Source organism: Nycticebus coucang, chromosome 15, assembly GCF_027406575.1.
Source record: "Nycticebus coucang isolate mNycCou1 chromosome 15, mNycCou1.pri, whole genome shotgun sequence".
NCBI classification, from domain to species: domain Eukaryota; kingdom Metazoa; phylum Chordata; class Mammalia; order Primates; family Lorisidae; genus Nycticebus; species Nycticebus coucang.
This window is the reverse complement of record NC_069794.1, coordinates 96,303,212-96,310,732: the sequence shown is the minus strand read 5'-3', so window position 1 is coordinate 96,310,732 and position 7,521 is coordinate 96,303,212. Positions and strand designations below refer to the sequence as shown.

General features: G+C 48.2%; 1 long non-coding RNA gene across 1 annotated transcript; it reads left to right on the top strand.

Annotated features, from left to right (window-relative positions):
- Nucleotides 1-4,236: 4,236 nt before the first annotated feature.
- LOC128566317 (uncharacterized) lies at nt 4,237-7,078 on the top strand. Its single transcript, XR_008374553.1, has 3 exons — nt 4,237-4,337; nt 6,463-6,518; nt 6,856-7,078. It is a non-coding gene; the product is annotated as an uncharacterized LOC128566317 (long non-coding RNA).
- The last annotated feature ends 443 nt before the right edge of the window (nt 7,079-7,521 follow it).

Below are 7,521 nucleotides of genomic sequence, written 5' to 3'. Positions count from 1 at the left end.
TCTCTGAGCTGGGGCTCCCCTCCCGATGCTGAGGCCCTGGATGTTCTAGGACTTGCTGAGCTTTAGCCTGTGAAGCCCAGAAACATGTGAGGTTTACAGCCCAGGACAGACATCTTGAGCTGTGTCAGGAGGTTGTGTGACATTTCGAGACGTCAGCTATGCTTGATACCAAAGACAACTTGTATACAGAGGGTGCCAAGAAATGCGCACACATTTTAAGAAAGGAAAAAACTGGGGTGGCGCCTGTAGCTCAGGAATAGGGTGCCAGCCCCATATGCCGGAGGTGGTGGGTTCAAACCCAGCCCCGGCCAAAAACTGCAACAACAACAACAAAAAAACTGCATTAAAATTCTAATACGCAATATGTACTGATAACAAAAGATGAATAAAAGTCACATTTCAGCACCTCTTGTCATTCAGAAGTCAAATGTGACTGGAGTATCACAATTTCAATAGTTTTTTCTTCCTTAAAATGTGTGTTGCACCCTCTGAGTTTGCTCTTTCTTGGACTCTTCCTCACCTCAACTTCAGTTTCCCCACCAAGATGGAAGCACCAAAATCTGTGCCTTAGGCTTGGTCCTCAGGGAAACCCCAACTAACGCAGTAGGTAACTTGCAGTTTTTGCTTGAATGCATCTAGAATTTATTTGGTTTTTCGGTATTTACAAAATTTACTAAAACAAGTTATGTATAAACTTCTTTTCAGAACAGTTGCTTTAAATCATTGTGAAAACTTCTATTTCCAGTATTTCTAAAAAAAAGTCAGAATAGCTTCTTCCACTATTATTTCAGCGTGCTGGTTATCTTTTGGTTAAATACTTCTGTCATCCACATCTGCTATCTCATCCTTCCTCCATCAGGGAGTGTGGTTTACGTTTCTTTACCTCGTTAATGAAGTTTTATCCACTGCCAATCTGCTACTTTTGGCCTCAGAAGTAGTTCTTACACAGGCTTTACTTTTCCCACGTGTTACCTATTTTTCAAATAGTCCCCTTTTTACTGTGGCTTACTTTTGTACGTGAAGCATCTGTTACAAGCTTTCTCTTCTTCTTTCCTACAAAGTGTGTGCTTTAGGGGGCAGTGAGCCACTCAGAGTCCCCGGCCTGTCTTCTCGTCTCCGTTCATGCTTTGGAATATTTTCATGTATCTTATTTTCCTTTACTTCTCTAAGGGAGGTCTGGGAAGGCCCAATTTTGATGAATAGACATGACACCGGCATTGGCCAGTGGGGCACAGCCTCACCTTGGTAAGATACAAAGGGCGCTGCCTGGGGCTTGATTAAAAGTCTGGAGAGGATGCTCGGCAGGTGCTGAGCTGGCGACCTGGAGCTGAGTGGTGGCAGGGCTGTGGGACTTCGTTTTGTGGAAACTGATCCCAAGTCTCAGTGGCACAGATACCAACAGAGTCCTGGGAGAAAAGGCTGAGTGTTGTGCCCTTGATGAACAAATAGCAGTTTCCTGGACTCACAAGCAAACTGGACCAGTTGGGAGCAGCATGAACAAATGCCTGGGTAGGAGGAAGTTGCTATCAGTGCAGCTTCCTGCGGAAACAGAACCGTCTCAGTGCTGCCCAGATGCAAAGACACAGTCCAGAGACTAAAGCCCCAAGGGGAACGAGCACAGGTGCTGGGCTGCTACTGCGGGTCCAAGAGGATGATTTAATTTTGACTTGGAATGCAGAGCACGGTGATTTCTAAGCCTTTCTGTTATTGCACGGACAATTTGTCTTGTTTTATGGTCTTTTCTTTGCTAAGGTAAGTGATTTTGGTGGGGAGATTTTTAGAATGTTCTTGGTTCTTAGCTAGAAGCCCAAGGCCGTTTCTTTGCCCCCAAGACAGTGCTCCAACTGTAAGGATTTTCATTTAGGAATTTCAGGTAGAGGAATCTGCCAGTTTTCCTGTCTGAATTCATCATGAATCTAAAAGCCATTTTAGAGTATAGCCTTAGGTAAGACCTGTGGGTGAGTTTCTAAAAAATGATCACTGGTGACCAACTCAGTCTCTCTAGCTGTATAAAACATTCGCAAGTTCCCGGCGCTCTAGCAAAACACAAATGCACTTTGTGGAGCAAACAGGATTGGGATAGGTTATGCTCAGCTAAGGCATTAAAAAAGACAACCCCCCCCCCCCATGATTCTAATAGCTAGGCACAAACAGCATCAAGATCTGTGAGTAGCAGCTGTCGTGTTTAAATAAACACCAACCCCTGCACGTGTGCGTGTGGTGGCCTGTCGGGGTGTTTTCAGACACACCTGCTCGCCCAGATGGCGGGCTCTACAGCAGACCTGGTTCCTCTAGGAAGGACAGTCCCGGGCTGTTTCACAGAGGTTTACTGACGGGAAAATAACTGCCCGTCACCTCAGGGAACATTCTCATGCATTCCTTTAGCGTGTGTTTTTTATTCCTCCCAAAGACACCAGCTCTGAGAACCTCCCGTCTTTTGAAATGAGCCAGGAACACAAGCTCATTCATTGGTAGCAACGTGGATTTGCACAGTGTCCATGAAATCCGCCCAGGGCTTTCTGGGACCCTGACAACCCAGGCAGGGTCACTGGACCAGAGCTACTCCTGGGGTTTGAAACCATGTCTGCTCCCCGTGCTGCTGGGCTGTGTCTAAGAGGAAGCTCCCTTCCCTCATGACCATCCCAGCACAGCCCCACCGGGCTTACCTCCTCTCCCTCTGTCCTTACTGTCTCCTTCTCTGCAAGGTTCCTGTCTTCTGAGCCAAGTCCTTGGCCCTCCTCCTCCTGCTCCACAAGTCCTCTGTGGGTCATTCGGATGCCTGGCCTCAGCCCCGCACCGTGGGCTGCCTCCCTTTGGGAGCCTCCTGAGCCTGAGAGCATCTCAGCCCCCCATTCTCTGCGTGCTGTCTCAGTTACCCTTAGTGGTGAACCAGTCGTCAGCCTGGCACTGTCCCTTCTTGGACTTCCTGTCTTTACTCCTACCAGGCTTTTCCCTTCTCTCCTTGCCATTCTTGGTTTGCAACACTTTCCTGCTTTCTTATCTGGAAAAATCCTCATTTTTTTTTTTTAGAGACAGAGTCTCACTCCGTCACCCTCAATAGAGTGCTGTGAAATCACAGCTCACAGCAACCTCCAGCTCCTGGCCTAGGCGATTCTCCTGCCTCAGCCTCCAGAGTAGCTGGGACCACAGGCACAATGCCTGGCTATTTTTCTGTTGCAGTTTGGCCGGGGCTGGGCCTCAACCCACCACCCTCGGCATATGGGGCCAGCACCCCACTCACTGAGCCACAGGTGCCACCAGAAAAATAATGCCCAGCTAGGACTCTACCCAATCCTTGCCTTTCGCTGAAATGAATTGCTGCCTTTGTTGCCAAGAACATAACCAGGAACTGGCCAGTGCCTAGGTGCTGGGGACCCCCAGGGCCTGGCAGTGCAGTGCAGGCTGTGGCCTGCGAGCATCTGACGTGGGGCACTGAAGAGGTGCTCTGAGAGCTATGGGCACACAGAGGTGGGATCCCAGGGAGCAGAGAGCCCCGGGGGCCTGTTTCAGGGACCCATCTGCACCTGCTGAGGCTTCTTGTTTGCCTCACTTGTCCCCACTCCTGCCTTTCCTTCCAAACTCACCTGCCCTCTACTACTCCCACTGTGGAGACCCACAGAGAAGGGCAGCTTCACTTCCCCTTTTCCTCTTTCCAGACCTCAGAATGAACTCATGGCTGTAATGTCTGTAACTCCTTTAACATGATATGGTGATGTCTGCTAAAAACGTAACTGGCAAAACCAAAACTAATCTTAAATGGAGCCCAGTCCTAATGAAGCTCTGGGTTCTGCACCCTTTAAAACTTTCGTATCAGAGACTGTCACTGCCCTGGTGTCCCCCCTCCCTCCCTTGTGGGCTTGGTCGGTTCCCTCCTGTGGTTCTGATCATGTTGTCTTCCTATTTTCTGGTGAGAATGATCCCGGGGGTGCTGTGAGCACACCTTACTATACCTTGCTTCACAGTTTACCAAGTCAGATCACACACTACTCCAGAGCCGAGGGGTGAGACAGGCCAGCAAGGGGACAGCCAGGGAAGGAGCACCCAGTCTCTGCTTCATCTTTTGGAGCCTGGGGAGCCCAGGGGGCTGCGGAGTTGACTTACAGCATGATCATGGATGATTAATTTGAGGGGCAGGAGGGAGTTTAGCAACCAGCTGGTCTAACACTCTTATTTTATAGATGACAAAATGGAAGCCCAGAGAGGCAAAGTGATGTGTTCATGGTTCAAGAGAATTAGTGGGAAGCCCGTTGGAAGCCAGTGACCAACACCCTCCTGGTTCAATGGTGTCCTTTCCACGGCATTGTCACTGGTGGAACTGATTGTCATTGCTTGTACATGTAAGTTTAGTCATTACTATAGCCCCGTGAAGTCAATATATCCTAATTTATAGATGAGGAAACTGAGGCACATAGAAAAATAAATTGCACAAGGTCACAGTGAACCCTTCTAAATCTCACCTGCAAATGGCAATAAAGTACCAATGGAGGAAATTACAAAACAATTAAGGATCTGACATTTGAGAGATAGGACATCATGGGGTATTAATTTATAGATTTTCCCTTCACGTCTCTCTTAGTCTATGACCTTCTTACTTAGATCAGTGATTTTTCCACAGTGTGCCTTGGCCTCTGGTGCCAGGACAGGATCTTAAGTGTGCCGTGAAAATCTTTCTAGATCAGGGTGGTGCCTGTGGCTCAAAGGAGTAGGGCGCCAGCCCCATATGCCGGAGGTGGCTGGTTCAAATCTAGCCCCGGCCCAGAACTGCAAAAAAACCCGAAAAACTTTCTAGATCATTAGTTAAATTATTTTCAAAAGAAGTTCAAAACACAGTATGTGTATTCTTTTTTTTTACTCATTCTTTTGATCAACATAATTTAAATGTGCCACAGAAATACAGATTCAAGTGTGCCATGAGATAAAAAAGGGTGTTGTCTCTGACTCAGTGAGTAGGGCGCCGGCCCCATATACCGAGGGTAGCGGGTTCAAACCCGGCCTCGGCCAAACTGCAATCAAAAAATAGCTGGGCATTGTGGCAGGCGCCTGTAGTCCCAGCTCCTCGGGAGGCTGAGGCAAGAGAATCGCGTAAGCCCAAAAGCTTGGAGGTTGCTGTGAGCCGTGTGACATCATGGCGCTCTACCGAGGGCAGTGAAGTGAGACTCTGTCTCTACAAAAAAAAAAAGGGTTGGAAAATACTGATATAGACAACTAAGAGGGAATCAGAGAACTTAGAGTTTAAAAAAAATTCTTAGTTTTAAAAAATCTTGGTCCTTGCTGTGGATATTGGTCTCTTTTCATCCACTCCCTGGGGTCTGGGGTCCTCTCTATTTATTCTATTTTGGGGGACCCTTCCTCTGTTGAAGGCAAGCAGACTCCTGCTGCCTACCACCACCTACTACAGAAACTATTTTTTGGTTGCAGTTGTCATTGTTGTTTTAGCTGGCACGGCTGGGTTCAAATCCGCCAGCCTCAGTGTATGTGGCCAGTGCCCTACCCACTGGGCTAAAGGTGCCGCCCCAAAGCTCGTCATTTCAATCATTTCTAAATGTACAGTTTGGCGTTAGGTGAATTCACATCACCACAGAACTTCAGGGACGATGGGGACCGAAGACCATTCTTGGCAAGGGAAAGCACCCCCAGAAAAGGGGAAAACAGAGAAATAACTTGAGTAAGCTGAAATAAAATCAGTTTAGCTAGCTTACTTTTAAACTAAGTGTTGACTTACTTGTCTGAGCAGTTTCTGCTTTTACTGCAGGCCTGGCCTGCGAGGGATACAGCTTACAAACACCCCTGCTGGGTCTGGGAGCCCTCTGAAGAAAGCAGCTAAGCAGAAGCTGCATACAAAGCCTGGGAAGGAATATTAACCAGGCTGACCCCTGCCCAAGTCAACAACCTTCCAGAAGCAAATGCCCATTGTGGGAATTTGTATTATGGCCAGGGCAGAGATGAAGGGACTAGCTCGAGCCTCAAGATATGGGCAGGAGGGCTTGGACCCTAACCCTGGAGGGAAACACCTCCAGGTGGAGATAAGGGGAAAATTCCTCTTTTCCACTGATTCTTTGGAGGAGCCTGATGCTGTTGTGTCTGCTGCACAGAGAAACTAAAGGGTTCTAACCTCCCCCAGGGGTTCTGTGTGCAGTGACCGCAGACAGGAGGCTGCCCCCACTCAAGGCTCTGGTTCTGGGTTTCTCAAGACTGCCCAGACTCTTAAATTTATGATTAGAGATAGAAAAAGAACTAACATGCTTCCTCGAGACACTGCTGAAGTTTTTACTCCCTTCCTCAGCTGACCCTCTTGGTTAAACGAGAAAATAGCTTTCAATAAAAGCTGAGTGGAACAAACACTCAGGGCTGCTCGCTGAGCCCCACAAGCTAGCGGTGGTCCCCTGTACCGACCTTTTAATAACTCTATTCTATGTGTCCTGTCTCTTTATCTCTGGCCACTCATAATTTCTTTTTTCCCAGTCGCTCGCAGCCAGTTCCACAGGTCTGAAAGGACTCTGCTCCCAGGGCAGAGTCTTGTTTGATGGATGTAGAGTTTCAGTTCCTCTAGAGTATGAACCCCCGTCTGCATATTTCCTGGCACACACACGAGGGTTCCTCTAGAGTATGAACCCCCGACTGCATATTTCCTGACACACACACGAGGGTTCCTCTAGAGTATGAACCCCCGTCTGCATATTTCCTGGCACACACACGAGGGTTCCTCTAGAGTATGAACCCCCGTCTGCATATTTCCTGGCACACACACGAGGGTTTCCCTAGAGTATGAACCCCGTGTGCATATTTCCTGGCACACACACGAGGGTTCCTCTAGAGTATGAACCCCGTCTGCATATTTCCTGGCACACACACGAGGGAGCACAACTGTCACCATCATTCATCCATAGAACTCTTTTCATCTTGCGGGACTGAAACTCTACATCCATCAAACAAGACTCCCCCTTCTTCTCCCCTCCCAGCCCCTGGCAGCCACCCTCGTACTTTCTGTCTCTGATTTTGGATACTCTAAGTGCCTCACACGGGGCGGGGCATCAGGCAGAGTTTGACTTTTGTGACTTGCTTATTTCACTCAGCGTCACATCCTCAAGCTTCATCTGCATTGTAGCATGTGACAGGATTTCCCTCCTCTGACAGGCTGGACGATACTCCTTGTGCAGGGATCCTCAAACTTTTTAAACAGGGGGCCAGTTCACTGTCCCTCAGATTGTTGAAGGGCTGGACTACAGTTTTAAAAAAAGAACTATGAACAAATTCCTATGCACACTGCACATATCTTATGTTGAAGTAAAAAAACAAAACGGGAACAAATACAATCACATCGCCACATGTGGCCCGCAGGCCATAGTTTGAGGACCCCTGGAGTCTGAACCCCTGGATTGAAGACTGCAACTTTAATGTGACTGCCTTGTTTGGGAACCCCGTGTACGTGTGAGGCACAACCTTGAATTTTAAGGTCAGACAGGGGTGGCTTCCAGGGCTCTGTTACTCATTAGTATGACCTTGAAAGAGCTACTAATCCTC